Source organism: Pseudophryne corroboree, chromosome 2, assembly GCF_028390025.1.
Source record: "Pseudophryne corroboree isolate aPseCor3 chromosome 2, aPseCor3.hap2, whole genome shotgun sequence".
Taxonomy (NCBI): domain Eukaryota; kingdom Metazoa; phylum Chordata; class Amphibia; order Anura; family Myobatrachidae; genus Pseudophryne; species Pseudophryne corroboree.
Window position 1 is genome coordinate 839,941,821 of NC_086445.1, and position 14,074 is coordinate 839,955,894.

Genomic DNA, 14,074 nt, shown 5'->3' on the forward strand with positions numbered 1-14,074 from the left:
AGACACTCCCCCGTTTCTCCAGCCACTCCCGCGTTTTTCCCAGAAACGGCAGCGTTTTTTCACACACTCCCATAAAACGGCCAGTTTCCGCCCAGAAACACCCACTTCCTGTCAATCCCATTACAATCACCAGAACGAAGAAAAAACCTTGTAATGCCGTGAGTAAAATACCTAACTCAATAGCAAATTTACTTGGCGCAGTCGCACTGCGGACATTGCGCATGCGCATTAGCGACTAATCGCTCCATTGCGGGAAAAAAATAACGAGCGATCAACGCGGAATGACCACCGTGGTGTATACCCTGTAGATCCATTCTTAGTGCAGTTATATGCATGCACTAAAGAGGATATATGTTGCTTCCACTGGTATTTCTGTGTTGGACTCAAGGTTCCTAGCATATTTAATAAAGTCCGATTGAACCTTTCCGGTTGCGGATCCCCTTGGGGGTGGTAGGGAGTCGTTCGGGATTTTCTTATCCCACAACACAGGCAGAGTTCCCTAATTAGTCGACTTTCGAAGTCTCGTCCTTGATCTGAGTGTATTCTTGCGGGTAACCTGTAATGCTGAAAAAACTTTTCCCATAGGGTTTTAGCCACTGTAACGGCTTTCTGATTTGGTGTCACGTAGGCTTGTGCATACCTAGTGAAATGGTCTGTAATCACTAAGATGTTTCCATCCTTCCCTCCAGGCTCTTCCAAGCTTAAAAAGTCAATGCATACCAAGTCCATGAGCCCAGAGCTTTGAATATTTACTAATGGAGCTGCTCTGGCGGGAAGTGTTTTTCCTCAGTATACAGTTCCCACAGGTCTTGCAGTAATGTTCAATGTCTTTGTTCATGAAAGGCCAGAAGAAGTGGTTGGCAATTAACCCTTGAGTTTTGTCGTATCCCAAATGGCCATGCCTATCATGCAACTCTGATAGGACCAACTGGGTATAGTTACTAGGTAATACCAATTGTAATCTTTTGCTGCCATCTGGCCGTATGCTGCTCCGATAAACTAGTCCATATTGTAAGATTAGTCGCTTCAATTGACGAATCAACATTCGGGATTTCACCGTAAGATTCTCCTCTTGGACATGTACAGGACGCCCCTCTAAAATACGGACTATCGGGGAAATATCATCATCTGCTTTCTGTTCCATTGCCATCTGTGCCGAGCTGATTATTTCCATTCCCTCTACCTCGGCTCGATTCAGCCTACAATACTGAGACGGTATAGCTTGTTCAGAGGCTCCGATCAATGTAATGGCCGCTACCATTGCCGTCCGGGTAATACTAATCTGATGACAGAGTACCTTTACATCAGAGACAGGAACTTCTACCCATTCCTGGAGATCTTCATTAACTTGTCGATGGGGCATTCTGGATAGAGCATCTGCATCCTGATTACTGTTCCCGGGTCTGTATTTTATGGTGAAATTATAATTACTTAAAGCGGCCAACCATCGGTGTCCTGTCGCATCAAGTTTGGCGGTGGTCTGGATGTATGTTAAGGGGTTGTTATCGGTTTGGACTACAAACCTAGCGACATAAAGATAGTCATGAAACTTCTCAGTTACTACCCACTTAAGGGCGAGGAACTCCAATTTATGCACAGGATATTTCTTTTCACTCTGAGATAGTCCCCGACTAACATACGCCACTGGTCTGAGTTGCTGATCTTGCTGCTGATATAAAACACCTCCCAAACCATCAAAGGATGCATCTATGTGGACTTCATAAGGAAGCTCAGGGTTTGCATACGCTAATACTGTAGAGTGCGTTAATCGATCTTTAAATTTTTCAAAAGCTTCTTCACATGCTGGATTCCATCGACTTCCGAAAGGTTCTTTAGGTTTAAAATAATCTCGAGCTACTTTATTCTGCCTGTGGTGGTGGTACTCCCCCTTCCTTGGCGGATATCCTCGATTAAGTTCTGTGAGTGGTCGGGCGATTTGAGAACATTGAGGGACGAATTTGTGATAATATCCGCAAAATCCCAAAAATGATCACAAATCCTTGAGATTTTCGGGTCGTGGCCAATTCTGTACGGTGTTTACTTTATCAGGGTCAGTTGCTATCCTCTGTCGACTTACGATATGCCCTAAATATTTGACTGATGAACGACAGAATTTGCACTTGTCAATAGACAGTTTAAGCCCTCTGGATTGTAAACGATCTAATACTTTCATCAATCTCTCATTGTGTTCTTGAAGAGTCTTACCAAAAACAATGATGTCATCCAAGTAAACCAAAACTTCACGATAACACATATCTCCCACGGTTCTTTCCATAGTCCTCTGGAATGTTGCTGGAGCTCCCGTTATACCTTGAGGCATCTTCAGAAATTCGAAAAACCCAATAGGACATATGAATGCAGTCTTGGATCTATCAGCTGGACTCATGGGAATCTGGTAGTACCCACAGCGGAGGTCCAACACCGAAAACCACCGGCTGCCTTGCAGACAATCTAGCACTTCCTCGACCTTAGGGACGGTGTATTGGTCAGGAACAATTCGGCTGTTCAACGTGCTGTAGTCTATGCACAGTCTAATCTCCCCATTTTTCTTTCTTGCCACCACTATAGGGGAGGCATATTGACTTTTGGAATCCGCAATTACTTGATTCTCCAGTAGCCCCTTTAGATGATTCCGTACATCCTCAAAATCAGCGGGCGCCAGCCGCCTTGACCTTTCCTGGAAAGGTGTTTCATCAGTCAATTTAATATGGTGTTCCACTCCTATCGCGGACCCTAGATCCCATTCATCTTTGGCGAAAACTGCCTCCCTCTGTAATAATTGTTCCATCAAGAGTTGTTTAAAGTCCTCATGAATGTCACTTCCCTCGAAACAAGATTCTAGGTTAAGTCTTGAGTTAACATGCCCCTTATCAACGGGTTCGTTGGCACTGGTTCCCCCGGATAAACAGTCATCTCTTGTTAGGTACATACATTTTCCTTCCATTTCCTCCATTCCCCGATGGACTCTGAGTTCAAGCTCTGGTTTTTCACACCACTTAATGAGATTCCGGTACATGTTAGTATTAGTGCCCACAATAACTGGTAAATTTCCATTGTCTCCTGGAGAATACGGACAAACTAGAGCTATCAACGGAACAGTTTCATTGGGGGAGCCCAAGCCTGGTTCAAACGTAATTTGCGTGATAATATACCCTAGATAGGGATACCACTGCTCACTCAATCCCCAGATGGTGAGTCCACTGAGAGGTTGAATGGGAATATCTGAAAGATGATCATTATACCAGGACTCAAAGACAATGGATACTTGCGACCCACTATCCATTAGAATAGTGCAGTCTTTTCCATTAATAATAGCCCTAGTTAATGGTGCATGTCCCAATAAATTATCCGGAAGATTATGAGACCACTGTGCACTCCCCATGGCTTGAACCTTTATGATCGTGGAGCCTGTGAGGGGTCCACAGGGCTCCCGTTCTCGTTTTCCTCCAGAGCTTCCCTCCTCCGATTGGGGTTAATTCCTAGGGTGTCATACCTATTTAGGGGACATTCAAACGACTGATGCCCTAGCTGCCCGCAGCTATAACACTCTATATTTGTTCTAGGTCCTCCCCTCCGATTGAATCCTCGACCCCATCCAGATGTTCGAGTTGTTGCCAGGGGTTGTTGCGGAGTCTGTAAAGCAATCAGTTGATCGATTTTCTTGTTTTGCTCCTCCATTAATTTTAACAGTCGGTCATCTATAGTAGGAGGAGGAGTGTCAGCCGATGGTAACACCACTTTAACTTTTCTAACAGACTTTTCCCGGTTTTCAATTTGGACCTCTTCCAAATTTACCTCCTTGACAAACTCTGTCAAGGTGGGAGGTGTTGCACTAGCCATGGTGCATCTTAACCTTTGAGCTACCGGGTTATTAGTCAGAGCCCATTTTAATACTTGTTTTAACCTTTTTTCATTGACTATCTCGGGACTAAGTCCGCCTTTATCCATGATCTTATATATTAATCGGTCGACCCGGTATATATAATGGGTCAAGGTCTCTCTATAGTCTTGATACGTGCAGTTCAATCGGGCCATCAGATCTCCCACATCTTCCAAGGTCCCAAAAGAAAAATCCAATGCTTCGATATAATCCCTCAGGGTGGCAGTAGGGTTACTCCGGCGAGTAGCCTGGATCACCCCCATGGCAGGTCCACGTAAACTCTCAACCACCCGTTGTCGCCTTATGTGTTCGGGACATTGCCATTCCTCAGAATGTTGTATTGCCGCTTCACGCCACATCTCATACGTTTCTTCTCCAGCTGGAATAGGGATAATTCCGGAAAATATTCTTAATCGTCGGTATCCTCCTTCATTATGCCACCGTTCCAGGTGGCTTACCACTTTAAACACTACACTATCTACTGGAGTATCAGAGAGACCCTTCGGGTAGAAATAGAAGGATCCACTCCTCTACTCGTAGTCGGAAAACAACCCCCAGACATGGGTTCCCCCATTCCGGGACCATCTAAGGCTTCTCCTTGAGCGACTTCGGCCGCATCCTCTTCATTCCTTTCTTCAGGCCACATTATCTGTACTTTCCTTCCCATAGTGCCTTCTAATAATACCATACTGGGAATCAGTGTTCGGTACAATGGATGTCCATTCTTAATGAGAACAGTACAAACATTTCCATATGGGCCTGTCTATTTATCAACTATACAGGGTTGCCTTACACCACATAAATTCCCCACTGTCTTTAACATACCGTCATCAGTTACAGTGACCATATTTCCTCGTAACCCAAAACAGTATATAGGATCCACCCCTTTCTCTTGGCACCATCGCCCCTTGTCGACTTCTGTAATAACTTTCATACTTACAATAATTATGGTAAACAGTAGACAACAGTAGTATATGAATCTCAGCAGTGCCTCCACTTGTAACCCTCCCTTCCGCTATTCTTCGGAAAGTTTTTTAGATTACCTTATTATGACTTATGAGTGCCTCCACCCAAGCAGTATGATTCTAGGGCTTGCTTGGGAAAGCCCTACAGGCAATAGTAATTACCCTAAACCAATTAATAAATGTTATACCAACCTTTTGTCTTTCAGATATATCAAAGACTTCTCAGATGGACTTCAATATACAGGTAAGTAAATAAGTAAATATTTTATTTATGCTCCAATACCATAGCAATATCTAGATACAACGTTAGATCCGTGGAACATTTCATACGATTAAATAATAGGTTACAATTGAGGACATAGAAATAAATTAATACAATTAATACATTGGTCTTCTTACCAAATAAACTGCATTCAGATAAGAATGTATTTTAGAACCGGTTCTAACTGATACACTATACCAACCCACAGATTACCCTAAGTTCTAATTAAAGTACTGACCCTAACCCTTTGAGTGTTATCTCATAGTGGTGTTTCCCAGTAGTATGATGAAGTAGTCGTTGGTGCACTGTTGGGGCCCTTGACGTAGATTTATATCAACAGATATAGGATGTAGAAAGAGTTTTATAGGTCAGTGCGCTTTGTCTAACGTTCAAATGTTCCTTTAAAGGAAGGGGTCGTCAAAATTCCAGATATTGGGACTTAATTGGTCGTGAATGTTCCGTCTATAGACACCTCCCAAACTTCTTTGGTGGCTGCTCAGTTCTTCAAGATATGACCTAGGTATATTCAGTCATGCAATTCTGTGGAGGCAGGGGAGTAGAACAAGCGCCATATGGTGTAGTAATTTGTATTAATCAGAATATTGTAAACACATATGTAAAATGTAAGTACCGGATGGATTCTTGAAATCAGGCCTATCTGTCTCTCTTTATTCTCAGTGGCTGTTCCCCACCTCCGCACTCCTGCTCTGCTGGCGCCTCCTCACACCCCAGTTACTGAGACCCTCCTCCAGCTGCTGGAGGAGGGTCTCAGTAACTGGGGTGTGAGGAGGCGCCAGCAGAGCAGGAGTGCGGAGGTGGGGAACAGCCACTGAGAATAAAGAGAGACAGATAGGCCTGATTTCAAGAATCCATCCGGTACTTACATTTTATATATGTGTTTACAATATTCCGATTAATCCAAATTACTACACCATATGGCGCTTGTTCTTCTCCCCTGCCTCCACAGATATAGGATGTAGTACCGCTGCGTAATCCTGAAAATGGATTATATTAATATGGGGCTATGAAATAACTTAGTTCCCCTTTGTTTCTTTTCTGAAGAACTCGTAGTCAAAGATATAATTCATCGGTTCCTGGATGTCAGTCGATCTTGCTTCAGCAAATCTCCCCCAACTCTAATGTTAATATATAAAGAAGGGTTGACACAAATAAGGGGGGCTAGGCGGAATCCTTGTACCCTTTCTCTCCCTCCTGGGGGATAATCTTTATGTGTGTATATATATATATATATATATATATATATATATAGCAAAGGAGAACAACGTGGCACTCACGGCAAATTTCAATGATCACAACCACAGCATTAGAGTAGAGCAATGTTTCAGTGGCACCCCACTGTCGTCAGGCTTTATTAATAAAACATTAAAACAATCCTACCTTTATAGACCACCCACGTCTTTGTTGTACAGACAGTCCGGACTCAAACTTCCGGAAAAGAAAGCGGAAATGATGTGATAGTGCCGTCAGCGCACTGAAAGATCAAAGCCCATCACCATGGAAACCTGGTTGTTAGAAGTAGCAGAAAATAGATACTAATACAGCGTATGAGGTTTTGTAACAATCAATAGACACATAGTGTTAGATAATAGCAGATGTTAAACTATGGATAACTACCAACAGTAATACAAAGATGACACGAATAAAAGTTATCATAATTTAAAAGATATTGCATACTGTAATAAATGCCATTTTTCCACACACTCTGATTGTAATATAATAGTTCAAAAAGAAAAGATGAGATACAAAGAATAAGCCTTCACATATTCAATCAGCCCTGTAATCCTCAATTTGTTATAAAAAACAAGCATAAGAGAACTGTTCATTCAGCCCTCTCGGGTAAATCACATCTAGATAGGCTATCCACCTTGCCTCTGCCTGCAATAATTTTGTAGCACGGTCACCACCCCTGCTATTCGTAGGGACATGGTCAATCATTCTATAGCGAATACTGCTAATAGAATGTCTGCACGCTGCGAAATGTCTCGCCACAGGCTGCTCGCTAGTTCCTGACTCTAAAGCATTTCTGATAGCAGATCTGTGGCAAGTCATCCTCTCTTTGAATTTACGCTCCGATTTGCCAATATAACTAAGCCCACACGGGCAGAGGATTTGATAAATGATAAACGTAAAATTGCATGTAAGACGATGCTTTATCAGAATCCTCTTACCAGTGTGCGGGTGATTGAATGAATCACCAACCAGTAAATACTGACAGGTGACACATGTACACTTGAAACATCCCAATCTGACATTCTGTGCTGTCAGAAAGTGAGTAAGACTGGGTGTTTCCGCTTGTACCCTTGAAACATCAGTCTTTACAAGATAATCACGCACGTTTTTTCCTCTAGAGTAACAGGGCATTAATTTTGACTGAGATAGATGCAATTGAGCATCTGTTTCCAACAATGGCCAATGTTTTTTGCCAATTCTAGTAATAGTCTCAGAGCTGGTATTAAATTTATTCACCCAGGGAAAACTAGTCTGTTGTTTAGCTATCAGTGATTTTTTCTGCAACAATGCTGTTCTATCCATACCCATAACTTTGATTTTAGCTAAATGTAGTGAATCCCTAGAGTAACCTCTCAGCAATAATTTAACAATTAACGCATCGATCTGTTGTGAAGCCGTTTCCCTGTCACTGTTGATTCTCCTTATCCTAATCATCTGAGAGTATGGGAGTCCTCTCTTTAAAGAGGCAGGGTGACAACTACGTGCATGCAGTAATTGACCCTGGTCTGTTGGCTTCACATAGATAGATGTACTGACGTGATTGTTGTAGATCGTCACACTAACATCTAAAAAGTTAATTGTATGTTGGTTCAGCTGAAATGTGAATTTAATGGTACTAGCACTTGAGTTATATGACTCTAATAATTCAATCAACCCAGTTTTATCGCCTTTCCAAAGGATGAACAAATCATCTATGTAACGATTAAATAATAAAGCTCCAGCTGTAAATGTCTCATTACTATAAAATAAATCATCTTCAACTGAAAACATAACGATATTAGCATAGGTGGGGGAAACTGCAGATCCCATCGCACACCCTTGGACTTGCTGGAAGAATTGTTTTCCATACAGAAAAAAGTTATTAGTCAAAACCAATTCTAACAGCAACAGAATTACTTCAATCTTAGCGACATCAAAAGCTTGTTTTCTAATAAGAAATTTTCTGACAGCTACCAACCCCAAATCATGGGGAATAGATGTGTATAGACTAACCACATCGACTGTTGCCAACCAGCAGTCGTCCGGTACTGTCTCAATAGTCTGAAGGTTATTTAGAAATGCCGTTGTATCAATCAAAAAACCAGGTTCATCCACAAGTAATGGTTGTAATAGATAGTCTAAAAAGACCGACAATGGTTGCAATAACGACCCTCTGGCCGACACAATGGGTAGACCGGGGGGAGGATTGATTCCCTTGTGGATCTTCGGAAGCAAATAAAACAAAGGAACTACAGAAAATTTAGGTACCAAGATATTCATAACCTCCTCAGTGATCAATTTGACCTCCACAGCCTGTAAAAGAGCATCAATCAAACGTTTCTTACATTTTACAGTGGGATTGGTGTGTAATTTAATATACACATCAGAACAATCTAATTGACGTAAGGCTTCCAAATTGTAATCACTAAAGTCTTGCAAAACAATTGCGCCCCCCTTGTCCGCAGGTCTAATAATCAGTTTATCATTGCTAGATAATACATGAAGAGCTTCTTTTTCAGCCTTGGTGAGATTAGGATGTGATTGTCCACCGGTGTCAACAGCATCTCTCACCTCATGTTCAAGTACTCTCATGAAGGTTTTTAAACTAGCATTATTTGATAGAGGGTCAAAAACTGACTTGGGGCGAAAAGGGAGGAGTTTGGTCGGTATAGGATTATCAGAAACATTTTTTGTCTGATCACCGAAATGTTCCCGTAGTTTAACTTTACGTTGAAGTTTATATTTTTCAATGTTCCATTGTAAGTTGTTAAATGGAACAGAAGGCACAAACGAAAGTCCTTTACTCAGTAATTTAGTTTTAGTGTCAGATAGTTGATATGTTGACAAATTGCAGATTATTTCTTGTGGCTCGAGGTGGCCTGCCGACTCGACCCCTGCCTTTGGCATTGACGACCTCTGCGTGTGAACCGGCGTTTCCTGAAGTGATGGTATCCCTTGCAGTCGCCCCTAAAGGGGCTGCAATTTGGTTAGACCTGTCTGATCCACTGTTGGATTCTAAAGAAGATTCAATCTCAGAGCGCGGATTATGTTTGAATTGACGGCGTCAATTCAAACATAATTCGTGTCATCTTTGTATTACTGTTGGTAGTTATCCATAGTTTAACATCTGCTATTATCTAACACTATGTGTCTATTGATTGTTACAAAACCTCATGCGCTGTATTAGTATCTATTTTCTGCTACTTCTAACAACCAGGTTTCCATGGTGATGGGCTTTGATCTTTCAGTGCGCTGACGGCACTATCACATCATTTCCGCTTTCTTTTCCGGAAGTTTGAGTCCGGACTGTCTGTACAACAAAGACGTGGGTGGTCTATAAAGGTAGGATTGTTTTAATGTTTTATTAATAAAGCCTGACGACAGTGGGGTGCCACTGAAACGTTGCTCTAGTCTAATGCTGTGGTTGTGATCATTGAAATTTGCCGTGAGTGCCACGTTGTTCTCCTTTGCTATTATTTTATTTTCACGGAGGCACCGGCTCTCGACTCACATAAGCTTTTTGGAGTGCCTTGTCCACCGATCTCTCTCTCTCTCTCTCTCTCTCTCTCTCTATATATATATATATATATATATATATATATCCTGGTATTTTGTTACCCTATAGGGTATTACAGTCTTGTGGCTTTTAACTAAGCGAATCGCTTGTATCATCCAGCTGTATAATTATTCTCAGTTGGCCCTCTATATTGTAGGGACATAGGGCTACTCTGCCCTTAGTAATCCCACCCTGCAGTACCTTGCTGAATTACCATAAGGGAGGGATCTCCATGAGGGTGGCCCTGAAGTGCGTCACTGCTCCCTTTTTTTTACATTTCTCCAGGGCATTCACAACCTATTCACCGTACCATCACTATGATAACCCGGAGTCCTTGCCGGCCCCTATGCAGTAGCGGGACCCGTCTCTGCAGCTTTTTGTACCCCCCAAAATCCTCCGTTGTCAGAGTTGTTTTCTCCGGTGGATTAGAGTGTCACTGGAGGGAGACTTAGATGCTTTGCGTACTACTGGTGGACTGACGGCTTCACTCACCGCTTAGGCTCCCAGTGCTGCTATTCACTTTCAGGTACAATCTCTATCCTTGGCCGGCGGTTTCCCCTTCAGAGATACCGCCTCCTCTCTCACACGTCCTGTCCTCAGCTCCAATCTTTCCGCCGGTGGATCAATCGCATTACCGGCGGTGGGGTCTAGCGTCGCTGCCGCTCCGGTACCAGGGGGTATATCTGATCCCTCTCTCCGTTGCGCAGTTCTTCCTTCCCTCTCCGCACGAGCTTACTAACCGTTCATTCAGTCCACCTCGTGCTCCCCCTCGAAGCTTCTATCTAGTCCACGCTCTCCCTCACCACCTCATGAGAATACCACGAGCCACTCTAATACCTTTATTACTACTATAACAGGCTATATATATTGGAATATTATATCACCATGAACGATTATCAGAATAACTACTAATACATAATAACTATCACTACTCTAAGACCTCCCTTTTTCCAGGGTGAAAGGCCATTTCTCTCAATCTATATATATATATATATATATATATATATATATATATATATAAAGGGCTACATTCTCCCCCTGGTGATTCTAATGAATGGAATTAGGAAATCACCACCCCATATAGTCTATCTGTTCAAAATAGGGCCAGGGGAGCACTGTATTGGAGTGTACTACCAAAGGTACTTCCGTAGGAATCCCCAATTGGTCATAGGTGAGTACCCTAGGGAGCTTCCGCATTCTTTGAGGCCTAGGTAAAGGAAGAGAACCCGTTTCTGATTCAGGGCTGTTCTCCCCCATAGCTTCATCAACTACAGATACATCAATACATCTTTTGTCACTTCTTTCATCAATCCTACCGCTGTATTCCAGGCCCCAATCATTACCATACATGGTAGAGACATTATTCCAAATATTCCGCTTGTTGGTATCCTCTGCTGTTCCTCCATTCGGCCCCGAAGGCTCCTCCTCTTTATAGTACCTTCCACTATAATAGTCATCATCCTCTTCAGCTTCCTCTACTAAATTGTCGAGTTTCTTGGGTTCAGCACCCAACGGCCTAGTTCCATGTGGGGAAGTGCCTTTTTCTGTATCACCATTACTACTTCTCCATTGAGTATCTTGGGATATAGGTAATAGATGCTGACGGTGATAAGTTACCTGAGGACCTATTCCATCTTCGGGCACCAATTGATAGACGGGAAGGTCTGGAAGTTGTCTGAGGATAATATATGGATAGGGTCGCCACCGATTAGTAAGTTTCCGACTCCTTGGAACCCCAAATATTCGAAGCAAGACTCTATCTCCAGGAAGCAACCGATGCTCTCTTACATGGCGATCATATTGAGTCTTGTTCTTTTCTCCTGAGCGTTTTGCAGCTGCTTGAGCTAATTGATAGGCGTTCTTTAGCTGATTCTGAAGGCGTTTTACATATTGATTATGGGAGGAAGCGTTGGCATGTGACGGTGTCCCCAAACAAACATCAATGGGTAGTCTAGCTTCTCTTCCAAACATTAAGAAATATGGGCCCTCATTCCGAGTTGTTCGCTCGCAAGCTGCTTTTAGCAGCATTGCACACGCTAAGCCGCCGCCTACTGGGAGTGAATCTTAGCTTAGCAAAATTGCGAACGAAAGATTCTCAAAATTGCGAATAGAAATTTCTTAGCAGTTTCTGAGTAGCTCGACACTTACTCTGCCACTGCGATCAGTTCAGTCAGTTTCGTTCCTGGTTTGACGTCACAAACACACCCAGCGTTCGCCCAGACACTCCCCCGTTTCTCCAGCCACTCCCGCGTTTTTCCCAGAAACGGCAGCGTTTTTTCACACACTCCCATAAAACGGCCAGTTTCCGCCCAGAAACACCCACTTCCTGTCAATCACATTACGATCACCAGAACGAAGAAAAAACCTCGTAATGCCGTGAGTAAAATACCTAACTCAATAGCAAATTTACTTGGCGCAGTCGCACTGCGGACATTGCGCATGTGCATTAGCGACTAATCGCTCCATTGCGGAAAAAAATAACGAGCGATCAACTCAGAATGACCACCCTGGTGTATACCCTGTAGATCCATTCTTAGTGCAGTTATATGCATGCACTAAAGAGGATATATGTTGCTTCCACTGGTATTTCTGTGTTGGACTCAAGGTTCCTAGCATATTTAATAAAGTCCGATTGAACCTTTCCGGTTGCGGATCCCCTTGGGGGTGGTAGGGAGTCGTTCGGGATTTTCTTATCCCACAACACAGGCAGAGTTCCCTAATTAGTCGATTTTCGAAGTCTCGTCCTTGATCTGAGTGTATTCTTGCGGGTAACCCGTAATGCTGAAAAAACTTTTCCCATAGGGTTTTAGCCACTGTAACGGCTTTCTGATTTGGTGTCACGTAGGCCTGTGCATACCTAGTGAAATGGTCTGTAATCACTAAGATGTTTCCATCCTTCCCTCCAGGCTCTTCCAAGCTTAAAAAGTCAATGCATACCAAGTCCATGAGCCCAGAGCTTTGAATATTTACTAATGGAGCTGCTCTGGCGGGAAGTGTTTTCCTCAGTATACAGTTCCCACAGGTCTTGCAGTAATGTTCAATGTCTTTGTTCATGAAAGGCCAGAAGAAGTGGTTGGCAATTAACCCTTGAGTTTTGTCGTATTCCAAATGGCCATGCCTATCATGCAACTCTGATAGGACCAACTGGGTATAGTTACTAGGTAATACCAATTGTAATCTTTTGCTGCCATCTGGCCGTATGCTGCTCCGATAAACTAGTCCATATTGTAAGATTAGTCGCTTCAATTGACGAATCAACATTCGGGATTTCACCGTAAGATTCTCCTCTTGGACATGTACAGGACGCCCCTCTAAAATACGGACTATCGGGGAAATATCATCATCTGCTTTCTGTTCCATTGCCATCTGTGCCGAGCTGATTATTTCCATTCCCTCTACCTCGGCTCGATTCAGCCTACAATACTGAGACGGTATAGCTTGTTCAGAGGCTCCGATCAATGTAATGGCCGCTACCATTGCCGTCCGGGTAATACTAATCTGATGACAGAGTACCTTTACATCAGATACCCATTCCTGGAGATCTTCATTAACTTGTCGATGGGGCATTCTGGATAGAGCATCTGCATCCTGATTACTGTTCCCGGCTCGGTATTTTATGGTGAAATTATAATTACTTAAAGCGGCCAACCATCGGTGTCCTGTCGCATCAAGTTTGGCGGTGGTCTGGATGTATGTTAAGGGGTTGCTATCGGTTTGGACTACAAACCTAGCGACATAAAGATAGTCATGAAACTTCTCAGTTACTACCCACTTAAGGGCGAGGAACTCCAATTTATGCACAGGATATTTCTTTTCACTCTGAGATAGTCCCCGACTAACATACGCCACTGGTCTGAGTTGCTGATCTTGCTGCTGATATAAAACACCTCCCAAACCATCAAAGGATGCATCTATGTGGACTTCATAAGGAAGCTCAGGGTTTGCATACGCTAATACTGTAGAGTGCGTTAATCGATCTTTTAATTTTTCAAAAGCTTCTTCACATGCTGGATTCCATCGACTTCCGAAAGGTTCTTTAGGTTTAAAATAATCTCGAGCTACTTTATTCTGCCTGGGGTGGTGGTACTCCCCCTTTCTTGGCGGATATCCTTGAGTAAGTTCTGTGAGTGGTCGGGCGATTTGAGAATATTGAGGGACGAATTTGCGATAATATCCGCAAA